General features: G+C 41.9%; 1 protein-coding gene and 1 pseudogene across 7 annotated transcripts in view; one reads left to right on the top strand and one right to left on the bottom strand.

Annotated features, from left to right (window-relative positions):
- Ppp1r12b (protein phosphatase 1 regulatory subunit 12B) overlaps positions 1-27,619 on the top strand; it is a 262,444-nt gene that overhangs the window by 3,439 nt on the left and 231,386 nt on the right. The window lies entirely within an intron of this gene.
- Positions 21,836-26,008, bottom strand: LOC105944921 (annotated as a pseudogene).

Here is a 27,619-nt window from a genome sequence, read left to right as displayed (position 1 = left end):
TCACAGTGATCCTCCTACCTCTGCCTCCTGAGTGCTGGGATTAAAGGCGTGTACCACCACCATGCTCCACTTGACTTACTTTAAAAAAAAAAAAATTATTTTTATTTATTTATTTATTTATTTATTTGAGAGTGACACAGAGAGAGAGGGGGGGGGAAGAGGCAGAGAAAGAGAGGTGCACCAGGGCCTCCAGCCACTGAAAACAAACTCCAGACGTGTGTGCCCCTTATGCATCTGGCTAATGTGGGTCCTGGGGAATCCAGTCCCAAACTGGAGCCCTTAGGCGTCACAGGCAAGTGCTTAACCACTAAGCCATCTCTCTAGCAGCCCCCCATTTTTTTTTTTATTTATTTACTTGAGAAAGAGAGGAAAAAAAAAAGAAAAGAGAGAGGGCACACCAGACCCTCTAGCCACTGAAAATGGACTCTAGATGCATGTGCTACTTTTTGCATCTGGATTTACGTGGGTACTGGGAATCGAACCTGGGTCTTTAGGCTTTGCAGGCAAGTGCCTTAACTGCTGAGCCATATCTCAAGCCCCTTGTCTTTCTTTTGACTACTTAAAAAAATATATTTTATTTATTTATTTATTTGATACAGAGAAAGAGGCAGAGGGAGAGACAGAGAGAGAGAGAATGGGCATGCCAGGGCTTTCAGCCACTGTGAACAAACTCCAGATGCATGTGCCTCCTTGTGCATCTGGCTTACATGGGTCCTGGAGAAACAAACCTGGATCCTTTGGCTTTGCAGGCCCCTTGGCTTATTTATTTATTTAATTTGCTTTTCAATGCAGGATTTTGCTCTAGCCCAGGCTGACCTATAATTCACTATGTAGTCTCATGGTGGCCTCAAACTCATAGGAATCCTCCTATCTTAGCCTCCCAAGTGCTGGGATTAAAGGCATGTGCCCCCACACCTGGCTAAAGTTCTTTTTATTTTAATTTACTTGAGATAAAGAGAGATTGAGTATGGGCGCATCAGGGTCTCCTGCCACTGCATGTGCCACTTTTACATCTGGCTTTACATGGATATTAGGGGATCAACCGAGGTGTCAGGCTTTGCAAGCACATTGAACTGCTGAGCCATCTCCCCAGCCCTGTATTTCAGTTTTTTTTTTTCAGTTTTTCAAGATAGGGTTTCACTTTAGCCCAGGCTGGCCTGGAGTTTACTATGTAGTCTTAGGGTGGCCTCAAATTCACAGTGATCCTCCTGCCTCTGCCTCCCAAGTGCTGGGATTAAAGGTATGCGGCCCCATGCCCATGTTTGCATTCAAATTTTTGTGTGGACATATCTCAAATTTTAGTTGGGAGCTGGAGAGATGGCTTAGCAGTTAAGGCATTTGCCTGCAAAGCCATAGCACCCAGGTTCAATTCCCCAGGACCCACGTAAGCCATATGCCCAAGGTAGAGTATGAGTCTGGAGTTCATTTGTAGTGGCTAGAGGCCCTGGCACACTCAGTCTCTCTATCTCTGTCTCTATCTGCCTTTAAAAAAATTTTGTTTGTTTGTTTACTTATTTGAGAGTGACACAGAGAGAAAGAAGCAGAGAGAAAGAGAGAGAGAGAGAGAGAGAGAGAGAGAGAAAGAAAGGGCACGCCAGGGCCTCCAGCCACTGCAAACAAACTCCAGATGCGTGCACCCCATTGTGCATCTGGCTAACGTGGGTCCTGGGGAATCGAGCCTCAAACCAGGGTTCTTAGGCTTCACAGGCAAGTGCTTAACCACTAAACCATCTCTCAAGCCCTCTATCTGTCTTTTTGTCTCAAATAAGTAAATTAAAATAAAATAAAAAATAAAAAATATTTAACAAAAATTTTATTTGGCATGCTCCACCATGTCTGGCTTGAATGTTTAGGTTTAAACAAATTTGCCAAATACTTTTTAAAAGTGGTTCTCCTAATTTTTGTCCTAAATGGCAATGCAAGAGTAAGCTTGGGCTACTATAATAAAGTACCAGAACTGGTTGGTTTAAACAACACGCACCATTTCTCCAGTTCTGCAGGATGCCAGCAGAGTTTTGGTGAGGCTTCTTTTTCTAGCTTGTGGCTAGGTGTCTTCTAATCCTCCCATGGAGAGCAGAGAGAGCAAGGTCAAATTCTTAGGTTTCTTCCTCCCTCCCTCCCTTCATCCTTCCCTCCCTCCTTGTTGTATTTTGTTTTGTTCTGTTTTGATTTTGAGACACTGACCTTCAATGCTGGGATTTGAGGTGGGTGCCACCACATCTAGCTTGTGTCTGTTTTTATAAGATACTCATTTCATTTATGGGGCTCTACCATCATTACCTCCCAAAGGCCTCACCTCCTAATTCCATCATATTGATTAGGATTTCATTTTATGAATTATGAGGAGACACAGACCATTCAGCTGAATCAGCTGATAACATCCTTGCCTACATTTGATATAGATTTTTTTTTTTTTGAGGTAGGGTCTCACTCTAGCTCAGGCTTCCCTGGAATTCACTGTGTAGTCTCAGGGTGGCCTTGAACTCACGGCTCTCCTTCTGCCTCCTGAGTGCTGGGATTAAAGGCATGTGCTACCATGCCCAGCTAAAAGTTTGTTTTTTTTTTTTTTTTAAACCAGGCATGGTGGCACATGCCTGTAGTCCCAATGTTTGGGAGGCTGAGGTAAGAAGATCACTGAGTTTGAGGCCAGCTTGGGACTACAGAAAAAGTTCCAGGTCAGCCTGGGCTAGAGTGAGACCCTACTGGGGTGAGCAGTTATTTTTTTTTAAGATAAAATCTTGCTGTGTAGCCCAGGCTGGACTCAAAATGTCAGTCCTGCCTCAGCTTCCTGAGTGCTGTGATTACAACTGGGATTCCATATGCACCAGTTGCAGTAGTATGTTACGTGTTTTAGTAGTGACAGTAGCAGCTATATTAGCAAGTGGACATAACTCCCATTTCAATACTCTAGGACTTAATCTGTGCCAGAGTATGTCTTAAGTGCTTTTAGTTTATTAATACTTATCTAATATTAAAAAAAGAAAACCTTCAAATTGGGCTGGACAGATGGCTTAGTGGTTAAGTGCTTACTTGTGAAGCCTAAGGACCCTGGCTCGAAGCTCGATTGATTCCACAGTACCCATGTAAGCCAGATGCACAAGGTGGCGCATGTATCTGGAATTCGTTTGCAGTGGCTGGAGGCCCTGATGCATCCATTCTCTCTCTCTGCCTCTTTCTCTCTCGGTCAGTCACTTTCAAATAAATAAAAACAAACAGCAGCAACAAAAAAATCCTTCACGAGGGCTGGAAAGATGGCTTAGCAGTTAAGGTGCTTGTCTGAGAAGCCTAAGGATCCAGGTTCGATTCTCCAGTACCCATGTAAGCCAGATGCACAAGGTGACACATGCATCTGGGTTCATTTACAGTGGGTAGAGGTCCTGATGTGCCCATTCTCTCTCTCCCTCTGCCTCTCTTTCTCTCAAATAAATAAAAACAAAACAAAACCCCATCAGCACTTAGGAGGCAGAGATAGGAGGATCACCATGAATTCAAGGCTACCCTTAGACTTCATAGTGAGTTTCAGGTCAGCCTGGGCTAGAGTGAAGCCCTACCTGGAAAAACTAAAAAAAAGAAAACAAAACGAAAACAAACAAAAAACCCTCATAAGATGAGTAGTTTTATTATCCTTTGGACTTTACAGAGGTGGGGAAACTGAGACATCATTGCTCCAGGCCACCAGGGTAAGTAACAGAGCTACAGTTTATTTAAGCTCAGGCAGTCTGTTCATGTGCTTTTGATACGATATTTTCTACTATATTACTTTTATTTTATTACCTTTCATTGTTTAAAAAAAGGGTGCTGGGGAGATAGTTCAGTGGTAAAAGGTACTTGCTTGCAAAGTCGGCTGAACCCAGTTTAATTCCCCAGTAGCCATGTAAAGCCAGGTGCACCAAGTGGTGCATGTGTCTGGAGTTTGTAGTGGCCCTGACATCCCATAGTGTTTGTCTGTCTGCCTGCCCCCCCCCCACCGCTTGCAAATAAATGAATAAGTTATTTATTTATTTATTTTATTGGGCATTGTAAGCCAGGTATGGTGGTGCATGCATTTAATCCCAGAACACGGGGGTGGGGGGAGTAGAAGGAGGATTGCTGTGAATTCGAGGCCACCCTGATACTACATAGTGAATGCCAGGCCTTGACCACCCCCCAAAAAAGGGCATTGTAGAGTTCCAGCAATCAGAAAGCTGAGGTAGGAAGAGCTTGAGTTTGAGGTCAGCCTAGGCTACGTCATATAATTTTGTGTCAAAAAAAGTATATAAGGGCTAGGCCTGGTCACGCACACCTTTAATCCCAGTCCTCTGGAGGCAGAGGTAGGAGCATTGCTTTGAGTTCTATGCTACCCTGAGACTATATAGTGAATATATCTAGTCAGCTTGAACTAGAGCAAGACCCTTACTTGACCCCCCAAAATAAAGTATAAAAAGGAAGTATAAATTAAAATTTAGACAAATTCAGTCAACTTGCTTAGAGATATATACTAGGAACATTTTGCATATTCCTTTCATGTTCCTCCCCTCATGTTCATTATATTGATTCTGTATAAATGAATATGTTTACCAAGTAGATATCATGCATTTTTCTGATGTATTTATCTTACTTTCCCCTGTAAACATTTTGTTTTTATTATTTTTTTAACATATATATGTATTTTTTTAGTTTTTTCAAGGTGGGGTCTCACTTTAGCGAGACTTTACCTCAAAAAACCAAAAAAAAAAAAAAGAGGGGTAGGGATGTATGTCAGTGGTAGAGCACATGCAAGGATGCAAGGTCTAGTCATTCAATCCCCAGGATTGGGGGAAAACAAAAAGATGAGAAACTTGGCTGTTAGCATAGAGGTAAGAGTATGAAGAAAGATGAGAGACAATATAATTTGGTGGTAGGCAGAAGATAACAAAAATTTAAGTTAGAGCCATTGATAGGGACAACAAATGTCCTCTCAAAGAGGTCAGTATCCTAGTGCCCAGAACTTGTGTATCTTTTTTTTTTTTTTTTTGGTTTTTCGAGGCAGGGTCTCACTCTGGCTCAGGCTGACCTGGAATTCACTATGTAGTCTCAGGGTGGCCTCGAACTCACGGCGATCCTCCTACCTCTGCCTCCCGAATGTGTATCTTTTTATCTTCAGTGGTCAAGGATTAATTTTTCATTTTTTTTGTTGTTGCTTTTGGTTTTTTTTAATTTAATGTTTTTATTGACAATATCCCATGATAATTCCCTCTCTCTCCCCTTTGAAACTCCATTTTCTATCATATCCCCTCCCCCTCCAAATCAATCTTTCTTTGTTTTTGTTTTTTGGGGGTAGGGTCTTCATCTAGCCCAGGATGACCTGGAATTAGTCTCAGGGTGGCCTTGAACTCATGGCAGTCTTTTTCCCTCAGCCTCCCCAGTGCTGGGATTAAAGGTGTACATCACCATGCGCTGCCTGGTTAAGGATATTTTAAAAAAGGGACCCCGAGGGGCTAGAGAGATGGCTCAGTGTTTAAAGGCACTTGTTTGCAAATTCTAAAGGTCTAGGTTTGATTCCCTAGTATCCTAGTATTCATATAAAGCAAGGTGTGCAAAGAGGCCCATATATCTAGAGTCCATTTGTAGTGGCAGGAGGGTCAGGTGTATCCTCCCTAACAAACAGGTTTTTTTCTGCTATTTAGTCTTTCACATTTATTTTTATTTTATTGTTTGGACTTTTTTTTCCCTTGAGATTGGGTCTTGCTCTAGCCCCAAGCTGAATTTAGTACATAGTCTAAGGCTGGTCTCAAATTCACAGCAATCCTCCCACCTCTGCCTCCCCAGTGCTGGGATTAAAGGTGTGTGCCACCATGCCTGATTTATTATTATTTAAAAAAATATTTTATTATGTATTTATTTATGTCTTTCTGTGTGTGTGGGGGGGAGGGGCAGAAAGAGAGATAAGGGCATGCTAGGGCCTCCAGCCACTACAAACGAATTCCAGATGCATATCCACCATGTGCATCTGGCTTTACCTGGGTACTGGGGAATTGAACCTGGATCCTTAGCCTTCTCAGGTAAGCACCTTGACCACTAAGCCATCTCTGCAGCCCTCTACCCCCTGCTTATTTTTATTTATTTGCAAGCAGAGTAGAGAGACAGAGAGAGTAGGCACACTGGGACCCCCAGCCATTGCAAACAAACTCCAGGTGCATGCACCACTTTTTTTTTTTTAAACTTTTTATTTATTTATTTGAGAGCGACAGACACAGAGAGAAAGACAGATAGAGGGAGGGGGAGAGAATGGGCGCGCCAGGGCTTCCAGCCTCTGCAAACGAACTCCAGACGCGTGCGCCCCCTTGGCATGCACCACTTTGTGCATCTGGCTTTACTGGAGAATTGAACCCAGGTTGTTAGGCTTGGCAAGTAAGCACCTTAACCGCTGAACCATCTCTCCAGCCCTGGGCTTATTTATAAATTTAAAAAGAAATAATTTTTTTTAAATTTATTTATTTGAAAGCGACAGACACAGAGGGAAAGACAGATAGAGGGAGAGAGAGAGAATGGGTGCGCCAGGGCTTCCAGCCTCTGCAAATGAACTCCAGATGCGTGCGCCCCCTTGTGCATCTGGCTAACGTGGGGCCTGGGGAACCGAGCCTCGAACCGGGGTCCTTAGGCTTCACAGGCAAGCGCTTAACCGCTAAGCCATCTCTCCAGCCCAAGAAATAATTTTTAAATTTATATTTATTAATTTACAATGAGTGATAGAGAAAATGGGTGCACCACAGCCCCTTGCTTCTGCAAACTAACACCAGATGTATGTGCCACTTTTTGTGTATCTGGCTTTAAGTAGGTACTAGGGAATTGAATCTGGGCCAACAGGCTTTGCAGGCAAGTACATTTAACCACTGAGTCATCTCCCCAGCCCACCTATCATATTTATTTATTGAGTGCTTGCTCTGTCTCTCTCTCCCTTTCCCAACAGTACTTTTCTGTACAGACCAGGCTAGCCCCTAACCCGTGACAATACTCCTACCTTAGTCCTCCCAGGGCTTGGATTATAGGTGTGTGCCACCATATCCAGCTTTACAGAGTCATTTTTTTTCTAGCATTCTAGAGAGGGTAGGGGGACTACTAGATATGTTAACAGTAGTATTCATAACTTTTTGTGCTTATAGATGAAAATTATCATATTTATCCCTTTTTTTTACCTAAAGATGATGGGAAAAGATGTGAGTTTGGGATCTTTAATAATTAATCTTTAGTGGCTCAATATAGTAACAATTGAAATGAAAGATTTTGACCCAGGGTATGGGAAGCTGGCTCAGTGGTTAAAGGCCCATGCTTGCAAAGTTTGCCATCTTGGGTCAGTTCCCAAGACATCCATGTCAGTTTGACCCAAAAAATGGCACATGTATCTGGCATTTGTTTGTGTAGGCAGGAGGCCCTTGGCATCCCCACTCACCCTCGGGCAATTAAATTAATAAAAATAAAAGTTCTTGACCAAAATTTTATATTGAGCAAGGAATCAAAAGCTCATTTAGGTTTAATTCACACCTTGCTCAATTTGTTTATTTTGTCTTTGTGTGTGTGAGAATATGATGAGCCTGGGCTGACCTGTAACTCACTCTATATCCCAGGCTGGCCTCGAACTCAAGATGATCCTCCTACCCCGTGTGTGTGTGGTAGATTGAATATATGGCCCCCAATATACTTGATGTGTTATTAGCTTGTAGTTGGGATCTGCAGGCACTTGGCTGGAGGTGATGTTAATGGGTGGGTCTTAGGGTCCAGACCCAAGGTGTGGTAGTGGGTTCGTGATTCTAATCTAAAGATATACAAAGTGTGCCTAGCAGGAGTTTCTGAAGTGTGCTGTGTAATGTGGCTTTTGGTTTGGGACTTCTCTCTCTCTCTCTCTCTGCTTGCTCCTTTAAGAGGGAGCAATCTTCTTTCTGCCATTATGGAACTTCCCCTGGATCTGTAAGCTTCAATAAATCCCTTCCTTCGTAACTGTGCCTGGTCTGGAAGTTCATCTCAGCAAGCGTGAAGCTGTCTGCTGTACTCTACCTTATACTGCTACGATTAATGGCATGTGCCACTTGGTATTTTTTTCAAATATTTATTTATTCATTTGAGAGAGAGAGGAAGAGAGATTGGGTGCGCCAGGGCCTCTAGCCACGTCAAACACAGATACATGCTCCCTCTTGTGCATCTGGCTTATGTGGGTCCTGGGGAGTTGAACTGGGGTCCTTAGGCTTCACAGGCAAATACATTAATCTCTAAACCATTTCCCCAGCCCCACTTGGTATTTTTTTTTTTTTAAGTTGGTGGCTTTAGGTATGAGATATGACTTTAAAATGCTCAGATTGTGTTTAGATCCTGTGAACAAAGCTTCACATTTTCATATGCATATCTCTTATATTGATTTTCCTCTCCATGTTTAGATTGTTCCTCTTTGACAGTAAATGGCTTGAAAAATGAGGTCAAAGGAATGATTCACCTCATTATAAATCACTAGGGATAGTGGAAAGTGACTTTAAACGATGTCTGAACTGCATTCCATCTGTTGAGAATCATTTTACCTGTTGGAAAGTTGCTGTAGCACCAGGACCCAGGAATGTTCATGCCTTATCAGATGCCATACTGAGCTAGTAGTGGGAGAATTTTATTGGTACACACTATTAAACAGTTTAAAACAGGCAACATAATTGTGATTGCATCACTTTTAAAAAGTTATCTTTATTTATTTATTTGACAGAGAAAGAGGGAGAGAGAGAATGGGTGTGCCAGGGCCTCAAGCCATTGCAAACGAACTTCAGATGCATGCGCCCCCTTGTGCATGTGGTTAACGTGGGTCCTGGGGAATCAAACCTGGCTCTTTGGGATTTGAAGGCAAAGCCTTAACTGCTAAGCCATCCCTCCAGCCCATGATTGCACCACTTTCAGTTAAGAATGGAGATTAACTGAAAGTGGTGCAATCATGGGCTGGAGGGATGGCTTAGCAGTTAAGGCACTTGCTGTGCTGTGCTGTGTTTGTGCTGTGCGGTTAAGCTCTTGCCTGTGTAGCCTAAGGACCCACGTTCAACTCTCCAGATCCCATGTAAACCAGACACACAAAGGTGAGGCAAGTGCAAGGTCACACATGTCCACTGGAGTTGCGTTGCAGTGGCTGAGGCCCTGGCATGCCAATTCTCTCTCTCCTCTCTCTATCTTGCTTGCTCTTAAAAAAAAAAAGAATACAAATTGTCTTGCTTCAGCTTTATGCTGCTTCTAGTCCATGACAAAACCATCAAGGCTTAAAAGTATTTATTTGCCTACATGTGCACACACGTGTATAGACATGCTGGGATCTCTTGTTGGTGCAGACAGACACCAGACACACATCCCACTTTTTGCATCTGGCTTTATGTGGATGCTGCAAATCAAACCTGGGCCAATAGGCTCTGCAAGCAAGTGCCCCTAACCACTGAGACATTTTCTCAGCCCCTAAATGATATTTTCTGATTTATTTTTAAATATTTTTTTAGAGGCAGGGAGACAGGGACAGAGAGAGAGAGAGAGAGAAAGAGAGAGAGAGAGAGAGAGAGAATTGGTGTACCAGGGCCTCAGTCACCATAATTGAACTGCAGATGCTTGCACCACCTAGTGGGCATGTGCAACCTTGCACTTGCCTCACCTTTATGCGTCTGGCTTATGTGGGGTCTGGAGAGTAAAACATGCGTTGTTAGACTTTGCAGGCAATTGCCTTAACTGCTTAGCCATCTCTCTAGCTCAACTTCTTTTATTTATTTATCTATTTATTTGTTTTTCTTTGTTTATTTGAGAGAGACAGAGAAAGAGGGAGAGAATGGGTGCACCAGGGCCTCCAGCCACTGCAAATATACTCCAGAAGCATGTGCCTCCATGTGCATCTGGCTTATATAGGTTATGGGGAATCAAACCTGGGTCCTTAGGCTTCACAGTCGAGTGCCTTAACCACTAAGCCATCTCTCCAGTTGATGTCTGTCTTTGAGCCTGTGTAACATTGCTTAAGCTTAGTATGTTCCAGTTCCATCCATTTTCCTGCAGATTGAATAATTTCATTATTCCTTGCTGCTGAGTAGAATTCCATTTTGTATCTGTATGACATTTTTATTATCCATCTATCAGTTAGTAGACATCTGGGCTGATTTCATTTCCTAGCTGTTGTGAATAGAGCAGCAACAAACATAGCTGAGCAAGTGTCTCTGTAATAAAGAGTAAGTAAAGCCGGACGTGGTGGCGCACGCCTTTAATCTCAGCATTTAGGAGACAGAGGTAGTAGGATCGATGTGAGTTCCAGGCCAGCCTGGGCTACAATGAAGCCCTACCTTAAACTCCCTCCCCCCGCAAAAAATAGTAGAGTCTTTAGGGGCACATGGCTGGTAATTTCTTTTGATTGATTTAGGAATTTCTTAGTTCTAGTTTATTAAGGTTTTGGTCTTTGTTTTTTTGAGGTAGGGTCTCACTCTAGTCCAGGCTGACCTGGAGTGCACTATGTAGTCTTGGATGGCCTCAAACTCAAAGCCATCCTCATACCTTTGCCTCCTGAGTGCTGAGATTAATGGTGTGCACCACCACGGTTGGCTATTAAGGTTTTAATAGCTTTTATTTATTTATTTGCAAGCAGAGAAATATAGAAGAGAGACAGAGAAATGGGTGCACCAGGGCTGCCAGCCACTGCAAACTCCAGGTGTATGTTCCACTCTGTGCATCTGGCTTTACATGGGTACTGGGGAATCAAACCTGGGTTGTTGGACTTTGCAGGCAAGTGCCTTCACCACTAAACCATTTATCAAGCCCCTAAAAAGTATTTTCATTACAAAATTTAATATGCATATAGAAAATTGTATGTAAAACATAATGTGGATTGGGGAGATGGCCCAGCAGTTAAAGGTGATTATTTACAAAGTCTGTCAACCAATCTAGTGGATTCTTCTTTATTTATTTATTTTTTGTTTTTTGAGGTGGGGTCTCAGTCTAGTCCGGGCTGACCTGGGATTCACTGTGTAGTCTCAGGGTAGCCTTGAACTCATGGTGATCCTCCTACCTCTGCCTCCAGAGCGTTGGGATTAAGGAAGTGTGCCACTATGCCAGGTATATTCCACTTCTTTAATATCTGAATATTTTGTCTACTTCTGTCTGTACTTTTTACCACTAAAGTTAGTTCAAGTTCTAGGATGTTTCCTTCCCTTGCTTCCCCACTTCTTATAGTCTCTTCTCTTTGCCTACCCATTTTTTAGGTCTGAGTTCAATACCTCTGCCTCTAAGGGGCCTCCCCCGGGTTCTACCTATCCTATTTCTTCCCACGTTAAGGTATTTCTGTTTTCCCTTGGTATTGTCTTGCTTTACTTGTCACAACACTTGTCATATAGTCCTAGAGCTTAACTGGCTGTGTTCCACAAACCAAACTCTGTCTGTTGCTCTCAGATAAATAAAAATAAAACAAAAAATAAAAAAAAAGAATTTGATAGCATTTTTCTTATGCTTTTTAAAGACCAACATAACAAGGAGAACATAAAGTAGAAATGTTAGATGCTAAAAATATTGCAGAATTTAGATCTTTGACCTTCAGGGAGTTTTCAGTGTGAGGATGCAATGTTAGGAATAAGTGCCTCTGACATTTAAAGTTGTTGCAGACTTTAGCCCGTTTGCTGCATCATAGGTGCTACAGCTTTGAATTCAGCTAGAAGCAGCATAAAGTGAGTGATTAGTAGACATGTAAGAACCCGTACTTGCTACTGTAAGGATAAAACGCACTAATATTTAGAGTAGCTTAAGGAGGACCCTCAGTGGAGTAGGGACAGGAAGGAGGGAAAGGGCGGTACTAATATATGATGTATCCATTATAGTTTTTACTTAATAAAGAAAACAAAGCCGGGAGTGGTGGCGCACGCCTTTAATCCCAGCACTCGGGAGGCAGAGGTAAGAGGATCACTGAGAGTTTGAGCCCACCCGGAGACTACAGAGTGAATTTCAGGTCATAGTGAGACCCTACCTTGAAACACCAAAAAAAAAAAAAAAAGAAAAAGAAAACAAAAAACAAATGCGCCATATGCAGGGATATATATGTTAATTAAATTTGCTGGGTGTGGTGGTGCATGCGTTTAATCCCATCACTCAGGAGGCAGAGTTAGGAGGATAACTTTGAGTTCAGTGCCAGCCAGGGACTACAGAGTGAGTGCCAGGTCAGCCTGGGCTGGTGTGTGTCCTTATTTTAAAAAAATAATAAAGAAACAAAACAAAATAACAATAACAAAAGGAAAATTACTCTTTATTGCTTACTTGATAGAAAAATCACAGTGGAAGTTGTTAATTTATAGCAAAGAAACATAGAAAGGGTCATAAGCTATGATAGGATAATGGACCAAAGCAGAGTACATTGAAAGTAGTTTTGGTCAAGAAAAACAAGGTTGTTCTTAGTTGTACTTCACTATGACCTGGGGCTCAAAATAGTAAAGGAAACATTTTCTTCAAGAACTATGATAAAATATAATTACATAAAAAGGTTCTAACTAGCTGTTTGAGTGGGATAATGGTGTAATGAATAGATTCACAAATGAGTATAATTGTTCTGAAGAGCTAGAGGTTCTTTTTAATTGGGAAAGCCCATTCCTGGCAGGTTGGTCAGCTCATAACTGTTTTTTTCTTTTAAATTTATTTTATTTGAGAGTGACAGAGAGAGAGAGAGAATGGGTGTGCCAGGACCTCCAGCTACTGCAAACGAACTCCAGACGCGTGCACCGCCTTGTGCATCTGGCTAACGTGGGTCTTGGGGAATCGAGCCTCGAACTGGGGTCCTTAGGCTTCATAGGCAGGTGCTTAACCGCTAAGCCATCTCTCCAGCCCATTATAACTGTTTTTTTTTTTTTCTTCCAAGTTAGGGTCTCGCTCTAGCTCAGGGGGACCTGGAATTCACTATGTAGTCTCAGGATGGCCTTGGACTCACTGCGATCCTCCTACCTCTGCCTCCCCAGTGCTGGGATTAAAGGCATGCATCACCATGCCTGGATGTTTTATTTTGAGATAGGATCTCATGTTGACCAGGCTGGCCTTGGACTCATTCTATAGCCAAAAATGACTTTGAACTTCTGATCCTCTTGTCTCCATCTCCCACGTTCTGGAATTATAGGTGTTTATCACCATACCTGGATTGTGCATTGCTGCATATCAAACTCAGGCCTTTGAACATGCTAGGTGCTTTGGCAGCTGAGCTATATCCCCAGACCAAATGGGTAATATTTTAGGTAATTAATATGATAAGATTGTGTTGGATTGATTTTAGGAGAGAATGACAAGAGTTAAGATGCACACAATTGGAAGGCTAGGGGCTAGCTCAGTGAGTAGAGCATTTGTGTAGCATGCATTAAGACCAGGTTTTAATTCCTGGCTCAAAACAAAACAAAATAAAATTATTAGTTGCAGGAAAACAATGATTAGGGATAAAGAAGACAGTCTTTCCGTGCTGCTTCCATTCTACACTATAGCCTGAGTGCATATGGGGAAGCAAGAGAGGAAGCTGGTGTGGGGAGAGTAGAGCTTAGTTTTTGTTTTTTTAAAAATATTATTTATTTATTTATTTATTTGAGAGACAGAAAGAGGCAGAGAGAGAGAGAGAGAGAGAGAGAGAGAGAGAGAGAGAGAGAGAGGGAGGGAGGGAGGGAGGAAGAGAATGGGCGCATAAGGGCCTCCAGCCACTGCAAACAAACCCCTGATGCATGTACCACCTTGTGCATTTGACTTACATGGATCCTAGAGATTCGAACCGTGATCCTTTGCAGACAGATGCCTTAATTGCTAAGCCATCTCTCCAGCCCAGGTTTTCTTTTTCTTTTCGAGGCAGGGTCTCACTCTAGCCCAAGCTGACCTGGAATTCACTATGGAGTCTCAGGCTGGCCAGTGATCTACCTCTGCCACCTGAGTGCTGGGATTAAAGGCATGCGCCAGCAGGCCCAGCTAGAACTTTCTTTTAACACTTATAATTTGAGGTAAGATTATGAGATATCAAACTGTTAATGCGCCCTGAACATTTAGAATTTAGGGTCAAAGATTTTAGTCAGAATTGGTCAACCCTGGTATGGTGTTACATGCCCTTAATTCTAGTATCAGGAAGCTGAGGCAGTAAGATTGCCAGTTTAAGGCCAGGCTGTGAGACCTTGTCTCAAAACAAAACAAACAAAAATCTGGAAAGGAAAAAAAAGAAAAAGAGTAAAAAGAATTAGTGGAGTCCTCACTCTATATAGTCATCCCAACTGTCCTTTTATTTTATTTAAAAAAATTGTTTTATTTTTATTTATTTATTTATTTATTGAAGAGGGGGACAGTGAGAGAAAGGCAGAAAGAGAGAGAGAGGGAGAACAGGCATGCCAGGGCCTTCAGCCACTGCATACAAACTCCAGATGCATGTGGCACCTTGTGCATCTGCCTTACATAGGCCCTGGGGAATCAAATCAAGGTCCTTTGGCTTTGCAGGAAAGCTCCTTACCCACTAAGCCATCTCTCTGAACGACTCTTCACTTCATTGCGTTTGTGAAAGTGTATTTCCCTGTTTATGCAAGGCTTGATCTCCTAGGTTTCTGAGTAGTGCTACATAAAAATCTTGCAATATTCGTTACTGGCTCCATAGCAGATATATTTGGTTTTTGTATTAAAGAGTCAGCACAATAGAGTAGTTGGGAGAGCAGGCTCAGGGCTCCATCAACGGATTTGTATCCTTATTCTGTCATTTAACTATTTTGGGCAGTTTACTTAGACTCTTTTTGCTTTAATTTCATTATAGGTCATATGAGGATAATAACAGTTTCATATACATGGAGGAGTTGTGAGAAACAATTGAGTTAATGTATGTAAAGTGCTGAGAATGCTATCTGGCACAAATTATCTTACATTGTTTTTATTAAATATAATAAAGTGCCATCATCTGGGTTTGCATTATGATCCACAAATGTTTTAATAATCCCTAGTGGCTCTGTTACTCATTTTTATGCTTCCAACCACATCTTCCTATTAACAGCTGTCTATGTATCTACTTCTGCCTCCATCTCCTACCACAAAAGATATGGCATTGTCTCCACCTCCAGACCATCACACTGTTCTTCATTTTCTTTTCTTTTCTTAGTTTTTCCTTTTTATGAGAGAGAGAGAGAGAGAGAAGGAGGGAGGGAGGGAGAGAAGGTAGGGGAGAGAATTGGTGCACCAAGGCCTCCAGCCATTGAAATTGAATTCCAGACACTTGAGACATCTTGTACACATGTGTGACCTTGCATGCTTGCATCCCCTTGTGCATCTGGCTTATATGGTATCTAAAGAGTTGAACATGGGTCCTTAGGCTTTGCAGGCAAGCACCTTAACCACTGAACCATCCATCTAGTCCTCTTACAGTTCTTTGAAACTGACATTTCTTTCCTCTCTCAAATTATCTTTAAGGAGTAGTATACACCCACTATTCTGCTTCTGTGGAAACTGATTTCTCAAAGACCCCAAAGACTTCCTAAATGTCATACCTTATTGTCCTTTATTCTTTTAAAAATATTTTTATTTGCAAGCAGAGAGTAGGGGAGAGAACGAGATAGATTGAAATAGAAAGAAAGGGCACAGCAGGGCTTCTTGTCTTTGCAAATGAATCCCAGGTGCATGGCCACTTTGTGCATCTGGCTTGATGTGGGTACTGGGGAATCAAACCCAGGCTGTCAGGCTTTACAAGCAAGCACCTTTAACCATTGAGCCATCTCTCCAGCCCTGTCTTTCATTCTTTTTTGCAGGCAAGTGCCTTAACTGCTAAGCCATCTCTCTGGCCCTCCTTCATTCATTTTTTTTTTTAATTTTACTTATTTATTTGAGAAAGAGAGAGAGGAAGAGGGAGAGGGAGAGAGAATGGGCATGCTAGGGCCTCTAGCCACTGCAAACACACTCCAGATGCATGTGCCACTTTGTGTACATGCTGTATGTGGGTACTGAGAAATTGAACCTGGGTCCTTTGGCTTTGTTGACAAGTGTCATAGCCAGTAAGCCATCTCTCCAGCTCCCCTCACCTTTTAAAAATATTTAATTTATTTATTAGAGAGAGAGAGTCCTTAATTCTTTTAATTTATTATTATTTGTTTTCGAGGTAGGGTTTCGCTCTAGCTCAGGTTGACCTGGAATTCACTATGTAGTCTCAGGGTGGCCTTGAACTCACAGTGAACCTTCTACTTCTGCCTCCCAAGGGCTGGGATTAAAGGCGTGTGCCACCATGCCCAGTTTATTTATTTATTTGTTTATTTTTAGAGAGAATGAGACAGAGAGAATTGGTGTGCCAGGGCCTCAGCCACTGCAATTGAACTCTGGATGCTTGCACCACCTAGTGGGCATGTGCAATCTTGTGCTTGCCTCACCTTTGTGCGTTTGGATTACATGGGATCTGGAGAGTTGAACATAGGTCCTTAGGCTTCATAGGCAAGTGGCTTAACCACTAAGCCATATCTCCAGGCCCATTCATTCTTTCTTTAGCCTACTTATTAAAAAAAGTTTTATCCTTTGACTTCAAAACAATGCTTTCTTTTTGAGATCCTTCTTTTCCATCAGTGCCTACTAAACTTGATTTATATATATATATATAATATATATATATTAAAATTCCCACTAAAGTATAGATGCCTGGTCCCTAGCTCTGGAAATACCAACTTAGTACATCCAGAGTAGAACCTAGGATTGTGTGTATCATTTGCCCAAGTATCTCAAGTTATTCTGATGTGGTTTTGAATTTTGAAACCATTGACATGCAGAGTCAACATCCACTGGCATCCACTGTTTCAGCATGTTTCCTAGTTTTTCTCCCATTCAACAATGTTTACATATCTGCTATTTGACATTTTTTTTAAAGCATTTTACCTGAACTTGTCTTGTTTTTGAGGTAGGGTCTCACTGTAGCCCATGAAGCTTACTCTGTAGCCTAGGATAGCCTTGAACTCATGGCAGTCCTCCTATGTCAGCCCCCTGAGTCCTGGGATTACAAGCAAGAGCTACTACACTCAGTGTCTTCCTGAACTTTTGCCCATGTTGCAGCAACCATATATGATTGCCCAGCTTCATACTTGACTTTTCTCTTGCTGGTCATGAGTCCTGGTGGCAGGAAGCATGTTTCCGCTACATGTTTCCTCAGTGAACTGCTGGAATGCATGAATCAGTTCAGTGACATTCAGAAAGATGAACTCTTTCAGCATTGAGAAAGGCAGAAGACTGAGGTCTGACCTCTAGAGAATTGACGTGATTAGAATAGGAAGAGGAACCAAGAAGTGACTGGAGGAGAAAGCTAAGGAACTAGTTAGTATACCATGGAAGCTAAAGAAGAGAGAATTTGTTCAATTGTTTATCCAGCTAGCTGGGTAAAAGCATATGTTTATTGAGCAATCACTGCATGGCAGACACTGTTTTAGGGGACAAAGAATATATGCTTTAGAGAACTTGAATGTGTATTCAAGTCTAAAATAGAAATACAAACACACACACACACACACAAACTTTAAATTATTTGGCTTTATTCCTGATGAGGCTTAGAGTTAGGAATTGGTAGCCTATCCTAGTTATTTATCTGTATCTACTAGCAAGAAGATCAATAGACAGTCATCATTATCCCCTCAATTGTTAATTACTTCTCAGACTTAGTTCTGTTGTTGGTCATCATTCCCTAAGGATGTAGAGTCTGGTTAGGTAAAGCTAGACTAGAATTTCTAGGCTGATTTTTCTAAAAGATAGTTAGGATCAGGATATTCTCAACTAGTTAGAAGTGATTGCTATGATTACTTAAGTCAGAGAATTACAAATCTAGGATCCATCAGTCTTAGAATCATAATCTTTTCTGAGAGGATGCTTGGATAAGCAGTGAAATCATTTGAGAAATTTAGTTAGTCTGAAAGGACAACTTATCTTACTTCTTTGGACACAATTGACAGAAGGAATCATCCTATAACTGCTGTGCAGGGTCTAGATCTCAAGAAATATCTTCTGCCTTTCCAGACCTAATGATCATACTCCTGGAAAACTTAAACCCTGGCTTCATGAGTTTCTGACAGTGCTCTAGTACATTCTAAATTTTTTTTAAAAAAATTTTTGTTTATTTTTATTTATTTATTTAAGAGCAACAGACAGAGTGAGAAAGAGGCAGGAGGGTGGGGGGAATGGGCGCGCCAGGGCCTCCAGCCACTGCGAACAAACTCCAGACGCATGCGTCCCTTGTGCATCTGGCTAACTTGGGTCCTGGGGAATCAAGCCTTGAACTAGGGTCCTTAGGCTTTACAGGCAAGCGCTTAACCACTAAGCCATCTCTCCAGCCCCTAAATTTTTTTGTTGTTTCTTTGAGTCAGTGTCTTGCACTGTTGTCCTGGCTTGCCTGGCACATGCATTGTAGTCCAGGTTGCCCTCAAACTTTGCAGTCCTTCTGCTTCTGCCTCATGAGTGCTGGGATTACAGGCATGTGCCAACATGCCAAGCTTGAAAAAAAAATTCTTTTTTTGAGACATGGTCTCAGAATATAGCCCAGGCTGGTCTTGAACTAGAGATTCTCCTGTTTCAGCCTCCTCAGTGCCAAGATTATAGGACAAGTATGTATCACAATGCCCATCTTAAGGTGGCTTTAATAGGTTCCATTTGGCTTCTACTAGCTGGCTGTGACTTGTTGCCTGGATTTCAGTTCCTTGTATTTTAGATGTTATTATCAAAATAAGAGTTGGGCCTGGTGACACAGGAGGTGACTCAGAAGGTAGATGCAGGAGGATAAGAAGTTCAAAGCCATTTTCAGCTACATATTAAATTCAAGGCTAGTCTGGCTATATAGACCCTGTCAAAAAGAACAGAAGAAAGGAGAAGAGGGGGAGAGAAGAGAGGAGAGAGAAAAGAAGAAAATAGTGTTACCGTTTTGAACATGGGGAAAAATTTTAGACAAGACTCCAAATTACATTTAATATTTATTTATTTGAGAGAGGTAGAGAGACGAGATGGGTGCACCAGGGCCTCCAGCTGCTGCAAACGAACTCCAGACATATGTGCCTCTTTGTGCATCAGCCTTTATGTGGGTATTGGGAAATTGAACCCAGGCTGTCAGCCTTTGCAAGCAAGTGCCTTTAAGCTCTGAGCCATCTCCCCAGCCTTCCAAGTTATATTTAAACACATGAGTTTCCTGCTGAAAAATTCTCTCCAAGTACCAAATCAACCAGAATTGCGATTTAGAGACACAGACCCTTTGCGCTTCATAAGCTGTTTGTCAAATCCTTTTCAGTACGTCACACTGTGACAGGCAGAAAACTCAGAAAGTAAGAGTTTCATAATTTAGTGTTTCCAGCCCAGGCCTGCAGTTGCATCAGTAGAATGGTTTGTCAAATGGTTTTGATATAACCAGTGAATAAAGAGGAAAATATGTTTCAAATAATTTCTAGGAACATGATTTGGATTCTTATACTTGGTTCTTATTCACTTTAAAATGAATGCTATAGCCCTACACACACTTCCTTTGCTGAAAGCTGCCTTGAAGCTGTAGCTTTCAATCGCCTTCCCTGCTCTGTTTTCTGTCAGCAGAAACCTTTTCTCTTCTTTACTGCAGTCTGCTGTGATGCTTTGATTAAGCTACTAGCGCAGGCCAACTTTGACTCTATTCTAGTAGCTTATTTCTTGGAACTTGAGTCCTTTCTGTTTTTTTTTTTTTTTTTTTTTTTTGAGGTAGGGTTTCACTCTAGTCCATGCTGACCTGGAATTCACTATGTAGTCTCTTTCTACTTTCCCAAAGAAATGATCAGATGTCTTCTTTCAGATTCTTCATATTTGAATCATGTTCTGTTCTGACACTTTGAAGAACTAAGAAACTCAGCTCTCAAGTATGTATGGTATAGTCTTTTAAAGTCCTGTCTTTTTATCAACACTTCATGTGGAGGTTGGGGTAATTGCATAACACAGATAACACTGGAATTTATAAAACAATTGCTGGCCTTACTAATTAATAGTTATGTTCTCTTTCTCACAGGTGTTATTTTTTGCTGATGTGTACATATACCAGTCATTCCTTGATAATATATTGTATACATACATAAATTCTTGAAAGGATATTAAAATTCTCAAAAATCTCAGTCATTTATAGTTACTCAACATGAGAATAGTAATTTTTTAGAAAGGGTGAGGCAGGAGGATCACAAGTTTGAGGCCAGATTGGGTTATATAGCAAGACTGTCTCAAGAGGGAGAGATGAAAGAAAAAGATTAAAACATTATATTTTTCAATATTTTATTTTTTTAATAAAAAATTTTTTTTTGAGAAAGAGAAAGAGGCAGATAGAGAAAGAGAGAAGGGCATGCCAAGGCCTCTGGCCACTACAGATGAACTGCAGGTGCATGTGCTATCTTGTGCATGTGGCTTTATGTGGGTCTTGGGAATTCAAACCTGGGTCCTTAAGCTTTTGCAGGCAAGCATGTTAACTGCTGAGCCATTTCTCCAACCCTTCCTCAGTATTTTAGTTGAGCAAAAGTCTCTTTTTGTCTATCTCACTTCTACAGTAAAGGAAAGAAAGAAAAGCAAAAAGAGGACCTTTCAGTTGATTTGATGTCGATTGAGTCCTGGCCCGTGTTGTGTGAGCGAGGTGGGAGTGATCTTGAGGAGCAGTGAAGGGTCGTGTGTGCCTCCTGTTTCAGGAGCCTCTTGCAGCCTAGGCCAGGACTCAGGCAGAGGGCCTCTCCACACAGCTTCCTGTTCATCTTGGCTTTTAATTATGATTTATGTCTCTCCACCTGCATTTTTCCCAAGCCAATAGGAAACATCTAACTACTGGTATTTTCCATTCAGCGGTTTTGGAACAGCTTAAAGACTTCAAGAGAGAAAGCCATGGTTTTATTTGTTTTTATCTTATTTGATTTTTTTCTGAGGTGTAGGGTCTCACTGTAGCCCATGCTGACCTGGAATTCACTGTGTAGTCTTAGGTGGCCTTGAACTCAGAGTGATCCTACTACCTCTGCTGAGATTAAAGGCGTGTGTCACCACACCCAGCCAGTGCTTTTTATTTTTATGGTTTCTGCGAATGAGCTAAGAAACAGTTACCTACTTATTCTAAGCCCTTCTTTTAATTTTAATTTTTTTATTAACAACTTCCATGATTGTAAACATATCCTATGGTAATTCCCTCCCTCCCCCCACTTTCCTCCTTGAAACTCCACTCTCCATCATATCCCCTCCCCCTTTCAGTCTCTCTTTTAAATTTTGATGTCGTGATCCTTTTCTCCTATTATGATGATCTTATGTAGGTCGTGTCAGGCACTGTGAGGTCATGGATATCTAGGCCATTTTGTGTCTGGAGGAGCACGTTGTAAGGAGTCCTACCCTTCCTTTGGCTCTTACATTCTTTTTGTCACCTCTTCCACAATGGACCCTGAGCCTTGGAAGGTATGATAGAGATATTGCAGTGCTGAGCACTCCTCTGTCACTTCTTCTCAGCACCATAGTGCCTTCTGAGTCATCCCAAGATCACTGCCAACTGAAAAGAGAAGGTTCTCTACCAAAAGTGAGAGTACCATTAATATATGGGTATGAACATTAAGAGAAATTCTTTCTGGGCAGTTTGATGAGCATAGTATATACATTTAGTCACACAGCAGCAGACGTTACACTCCTAGGGCTCATGACTACTCCTGTTGTAGGTTTTCAGTATCAGGGATGTATTCCCTCCCATGGAGTGGATCTCCAGTCCAATTAGAGGCAGTTGGTTTCCACCATAACAGACGTGCCACTATTGTACCTGCTGGCTCATTTGGCTGGGCTGGCAAAATATAAGGCCAAGCCCTTTTTTTATATGCTCATAAACTTTAATAAAAATATTGTTATGACAAAATTTATGATACTAAAATTCATGGTTTCCACTTCTTTAATGGGAGACTTCTTGATGAAAATTTAGTAATCCTAGCTCTTCTGGCCTTGCTTCAAAATTACCCATAAAGGGACTTGGTTCCAATTTTATTTCATCATCAGTATAAACTGCTACAAACCATACTGATTTCCGAGATGCAGAACACTCCAAAGGGATGGTCTGAGATTGACAGTGAATATTCATTGGCGTAAAGTATATCTCAGTTTGAAAGAGGACTGTATCCTCTGAGATAACCATTTTCCTGATGCCACATTTATGAATAGGGTATGTAAAATGGTATAAATATATTAATATCCAGTCACAGGGCAGCCCATTCCCAGAAATAATTCATCAGCATACATGTACAGATTGTGCCTGTTCTGTTGTTAGTAGAAGGGCTAATGGAGACCATCACCCAATCCAAAGAACAGCTTATTTTCACACTGATGTCCTCCACACAAGGCCAAATTAAGACAGCAAGACGAATCTAAAGCCGGAGAGACCTTCATCTTCACTGAAGCTGACTTCCAGCTCAGCGCTGTCCAGGAAACAGTCCAAGCCCTTTTTTGGCATCAGTTAATATGTAGCATATTAAAATAAAAATGTCCATTGTTAACACCTGACAGTCTCATAGGCAAGTGTATTACTTTTCTCATTGATGTGAACAAATACTTGAGAAGGAACTTAAGGGAGGAGCAGCTTATTTTGGCTTACAGGTTGAAGGGATACAGTCCACCATGAAAGGGACGATGTGGCAGCTCCGCAGTGTGCTGAAGCTAGTTGTTGTGGTCCAGTTCACATCGCTGGTAGAAATCACCAACCAAGAGCAGCTTGTGGGAAAAAGAGTTTATTTTGGCTTACAGGCTCGAGAGGGAGCTCCATGATGGTAGGGAAGACAATGGCATGAGAAGAGGGTGGACATCATCCCCTGGCCAATATAAAGTGGACAACAGTAACAGGAGAGTGTGCCAAACACTGGCAAGGGGAAACTAGCTATGACACCCATAAGTCCACTCCCAACAATACACTGACTCCAAGAGGTGTTAATTCCCAAATCTCAGCTGAGAACCTAGCATTCAGAACACCTAAGTTTATGGGGGACACCTGAATCACACCGCCACACCAGTGATACTGTTTTGGCAGTCTGGAAGCCAGAGAATGTAACAGAAGGGAGACAGGGAGAGTATACGCCCAGGACCCACATCCACCAGTGACCTATTTCCTCCAGCTGGGCTCCACTTCCTAAATGCTCCATTGCCTGTCAAATTGGCATCTCCAGCTGGGGAGCAGGTGTTCAAAGTGAGCCTGTGGGGGACGTTTCACATTCAAACCACAGGAATAAGTAATTTAATAAGGCCAGAGTTATTAGGGCAGCAGCAAATTATGATAAGAATCTATTAACCAATAGGTATGGAGTTGAGAAATGTCTGAATAAAGGAGTCTTCATGCAAAGCTCAGGTATAGGGAAATTATTTTCTGAGTATTTTATATCAGAGACATGATTTATCATATTGTTAAATAATTGAACACTCATAGGAAGTTAGAGAGAAAAGAGTGTCCTTCACCAAGTTTCTTCTACTGTTAACATTTAAATAGCTGTAACATCAAAAGTAGGAGGTGGTTGGGTGTGGCAACACGCACCTTTAGTCCCAGCACTCAGGAGGCAGAGGTAGGAGGATCACTGTGAGTTTGAGGCCACCCTGAGACTATAGAGTGAATTCCAGGTCAGCCTGTGCTAGAGTGAAAAACTACCTTGAAAAAACATCTAACCAGCCAAAACAGCTAGGAGGTGACCACTTGTACAACCCACAGATCTTCCTTAGGTTTCACCAGGTTTACATGTACGTATAGTCAGTCGCCTGTGTGGATTTATGTAACCACACAGTCAAGATGCAGCAAGAAAGAATTTTAATTTTCAGAGTTATTTTGAAGCTTTTCTGCTGATTTTGATGATGTGACTTTTTTCTTTAGAAATCCAATTTCTAGAACCATTTGGAGTGGCACATGTCTGTAATCTCAGCCTGTGGAATGTTCTGGCCGGAGGATTGCTGTGGGTATAGCAAGACCGTGTCTCAAGAGGGAAAAACCCTACAAAATAAAATAAAGTCTAATTTTCAACTTGGTAAATCTGAAAATGTAAAGCATAATATATTGAGGGAAATAAAATTTTTTGAGCACTTAAAAAGGTTGACTGTGAAATGTATCTCCTGGTATTTGGGAGATGGCTCAGTGGGCAAGAGTGATGGCCGAGTTCAGCCCCTTAGCACCATGTTTTCTTTAAAAAAAAAAAACAAAACAGTGCTGAGTGGGGCAGAGACAGGAGGATAGCTCGGGCTCCCTGGTTAGCCAGTCTAACAGAAAAATGTTCAGCTGCCAGTTTAGTGAGACTGTCTAAGGAAACAAGGTGGAAGAGCAATCAAGGAGCACACCTATTGTCCTCTGGCCACCCCATGTGTGTACATAGGGCACACGTATCTGTACATGCCACACACACTCCACTACTACTACTACTACTACACACACCAAAATAGTGTGTCTAGCATCTAAGAATACTTCATAATATTATTACTTTGTTTTTAAGATTTTATTTTTGTTTTATTTATTTGAGAGAGAGAAAGAGGCAGAGAGAGAGAGAGAATGGGTACACGAGGGCCTCTAGCTGCCGCTAACAAGCTCCAGATGCATGTACCACCTTGCACATCTGGCTTATGTGGGTCCTGGGAATTGATCCTGGGTCCTTTGCCTTTGTAGGCAAGCCCTTTAACCAGTAAGCAATCTTTCCAGCCCAAAAATACTACATAATATTATTTAATAGTGACATAAAGTTTAATTATCATCGATCCACTGACTTCTTTTTTTTAATAGGGATAATTATGAAACAGAACTTTCATTATATTTTCTTCGAGACAGGACAAAAGAGTAACAGATTTTGAGTCAATTTCTTTTTTAGAAGGAGAGGGCTGGACCTCTCTCTATAGCTCAGATTGGCTTTGAATTTGTGATCTGTCTCCTAAGAGATTATAGGCTTGCACCATCATGCTTGGATTAATTATATATATATACTTAGTTCATATTTTTAAAACTGTGTATGCTAACAGATTTACTAAACTGAGAAATCTGGGCTGGAGAGAGAGTTCAGCAGTTAAAGGCACTTGCTTGCAAAGCCTGCCAGCTTGTGTTGGCCCTGGCTTGGTTCCCCAGTACCTATGTAAAGCCAGATGCACAAAATTGCACATGTGTCTGGAGTTGTTTGCAGTGGCAAGATGCCCTAGCATGCCTGTTTATATTCATCCCCTTTCTTTCTTTTTTTTCCCTGTTTCCCTCCATCCTGAATAAATAGCTAAAAATACATTTTAAAAACTGAGAAATCTTATGAGGTGTTGATTGTATACTTGCTGGCAATATAAAGCACACAGAAAGGCCATTGTCTCACCAACTTTTTACTTCTACTGACTTTTTTTTTTTTTTCAAGGTCTCTAGCCTAGGCTGACGTGGCACTCACTATATAGTTTCAGGGTGGCCTTGAACTCACAGTGATCCTCTTCTGCCTCCCAAGTGCTGGGATTAAGGCGTGTGTCATCATGCCCATCTAAAATATATCTTTTTAAAAACCATTTTTATTTATTTATTTGTAAGCAGAGAGAGAGAGAGAGAGAGAAGAGAGACAGACATGGAGAATGGGCACACCAGGGTCTCCAGCTGCAACAAATGAATTCCAGACACATGTGCCACCTTGTGCATCTGGCTTTACATGCCTACTGGGGAACTGAAGTCAGGTCATTAGAGCCTGCAGACAAGCACCTTATCTTCTTTTTAAGGCAAGGATTCCCTTGTTGTTTTTCTACTGCACATGCCAATCTAGTTGGCCCATAAACTTCTGGATTCTCCTGGCTCCTCCTGTGGACATAGATTTATTGTAATCACAGATGCATGTGCTGCTTTCCCTCTGGCTTTGTGTGTGTGTGGGTGTTGCAGAATATGTATGTGTTATGTATGATGTGTGTTGTATGCCTGTGCAGATGAGATGAGTGTGCCCCGTGTGAGTGTGTGTAGAGGCCAGAGGAGAACCTCAGGTGTCTTTCTCTTGTTGCTCATTGCAATGTTTCTTTGAGATGAGGTCTCTCCCTCAATCTAGAGGCTGTTGTTGGTCAGCAAGCCCCAGCTATTCTCTGGTTTCCATTACCTCCCCATGGACTCTCCTTTTTTATTGATTTTTTTTTTTTGTGATTTTAAGATGCTATTTTCTTTTTTTAAAATTTTTATTAGCATTTTCCATGATTATAAAAAAAATCCCATGGTAATTCCCTCTCCCCCACCTGTTTTTTTGAGGTAGGGTCTCACTCTAGCTCAGGCTGACCTGGTATTCACTTTCTAGTTTCAGGGTGATCTTGAACTCATAGCAATCGTCCTACCCCTGCCTCCCAAGTGCTGGGATTAAAGACATGTGCCACCAAGCCCAGTTGGACATTTTTTTTTAATGTGAGTTTTGAGGAGTTGAACCTGGCATTCTTTAGCCAAAAAGGCCTACATACTTAAGCAGCATGAAGCACTCTTAACTACTGAGCTATCTCCTCATACTGCTTCAGGCTTATTTGTTTGGTTTTTCGAGGGAGGGTCTCGCTCTAGCCCAAACCGCCCTGGAATTCACTATGAAGTGTCAGGGTGCCCTCAAACTCATGGTGATCCTCCTACCTCTGCCTCCCAAATGCTGGGATTAAAGGCGTGCACCACCACACCTGGCCTTTATTTTACTTATTTGAGAGAGAGGGAGGGGGAGAGGGAGGGGGGGAAGGAGGGAGGCAGGCAGGCAGGCAGATAAGGGTGTGCCATGGCTTCTAGCCACTGCAAATGAACAACAGATGCATGTATGCTACCTTGTGCATCTGGTTTATGTGGGTACTGGGGAATAGAACCGGAGTCTTTCAGCTTCACAAACAAGCACCTTAACTTTTCCAGCTCCCCTCTCAAACAAACAAATAAATATTGGATATTGCTGCTTTTACATTATAATGGCAGTTTGAGTGTCTGTGAGAGTCTATGACCTATGAAGCCTAAAATACTTTCTGTTCGGCTCTTTACAGAGAAAGTTTATCAACCTGTACTCTAAATCAATGTGTTGTAATACCTTATAGTACATTTTATTCATTTATTTATTTAATGCATGTGTGTATGTATGTGTTCATGTGGGTGCATGTGGGTGTGGTTGAGTGTGCACATGCTCACAGAGCTAAGAGAACAACCTGGAGTGCCATCCCTAGGACTGCTGTCTACCTTTTTGTGAGGCAGAATCTCTCAGTGGCCTAGAGCTCAATTAGGCTACACTGGCTAATCACTGAACAACAGGGATTGTCCTGTTTCTGCCTCTCAGGTGCTAGGATTACAAGTGCACACTATCATGCTTGGCATTTTTATGTGGGGACTGGGGATCAAACTCCAGGTCTTCATGCTGGCATGACAAGTACTTTGCTGATCCAGTGATTCTCTTTTATCCCTTCACCCTAGCTCCTGTTACCCTAGAGGCCCTCCTCAGTGGGGTTATGGTATTCACTGTGGGGTCATGGAGGTCTCTGTTAGTCTGCATGGAATAGCAAGGGGGACTTTGCTTCCAGTTATTCCTGCCCACTCTTTGGCTCCTACCATCTTTCTGTCCCCTCTTCTTCAATGTTCCTTGAGCCAGAGCAGACCTGTTGGCATCTGGTTTATTGTTGAGTCCTCTGTAGCATCTGGCTTTCTGTTTCGATTGATCACCATGTCTGCCACCATCAGTCTGGTGCTGGCTGTCAGGTTAGCAGTGCTCATGCT

This window comes from Jaculus jaculus, chromosome 1 (genome assembly GCF_020740685.1).
Source record: "Jaculus jaculus isolate mJacJac1 chromosome 1, mJacJac1.mat.Y.cur, whole genome shotgun sequence".
Lineage (NCBI taxonomy): Eukaryota > Metazoa > Chordata > Mammalia > Rodentia > Dipodidae > Jaculus > Jaculus jaculus.
This window is presented reverse-complemented; position numbering and strand designations above follow the sequence as displayed.